Consider the following 880-nt stretch of genomic DNA (forward strand, 5'->3'; position numbering starts at 1 on the left):
GTTGAATTTTGCCAAATGTTTCCTCTTGCATTGATATTCATGCAGTTTTACTTCTTAGATTGTTAATATGGTCTACTACGTTGATTGATTTTTCAATTATGGAATTATGCATCTTGGGTTTAAAGTCTACTTCTTAATTATCATTACTCTTCTAGGTATTGCTATTTTTTTTTTAAAGAGTTTGCTATAAGGCACTTGTGCTCACTGAAGACAGAGAGCAAGAGACAGACAGAGGGCAAGTGAGAAGTCATCCTCTGGGGGGGATGGCCACGACACAATCTCTTCTCCTCCATTCTCCTCTAGGGATTTTGGGCACACATGTACACTCGCCTGGCATGTATTTCAACCCTCTGGGTCCAAGACTTGAACTACTCAGTTGGCCATGTGGGATCCAGCCACCTTAACCTCCATGCCACCAGCTGGCTCAGTATTCCAGGATTCTATTTGTTAATAATTCGTTGAGGATTTTTGCATATGTTCATGAGAGTATTGGTTTGTAGTGTCATTTTCTTATACTATCTTTGTCTGATTTTGGTATTGATAAAATATTTTTGGAGGGACATTGACCAGTTTTAAGTCTTTAAAGTGTATCTGCCTGAGGATTTCACTTTGAATAATTTCTCAGGAAATAGAGATTTCTATTACACACAGACTTTGGGTTCACATAGACCTATCGCGCAGAGCTGTAATTAGATAGGACTATTCACAGACACCCAGAGATCAGGCCTCTTATCACACCTGATAAGCATCATATAAATGGCAGCTCTGGGCTTGTGTTATACTCTCTCTAACCTCTGTGAAGAGGACATCTGTTGGGACCAGCAGTCGCGCCCAAGATCCCGACAGGAGAATGGAGGAGAAGGGATTGTGGCGTGGCCAT

Source organism: Tupaia chinensis, unplaced genomic scaffold (genome assembly GCF_000334495.1).
Source record: "Tupaia chinensis unplaced genomic scaffold, TupChi_1.0 Scaffold148607_1, whole genome shotgun sequence".
In the NCBI taxonomy this organism is placed as follows: Eukaryota; Metazoa; Chordata; class Mammalia; order Scandentia; family Tupaiidae; genus Tupaia; species Tupaia belangeri.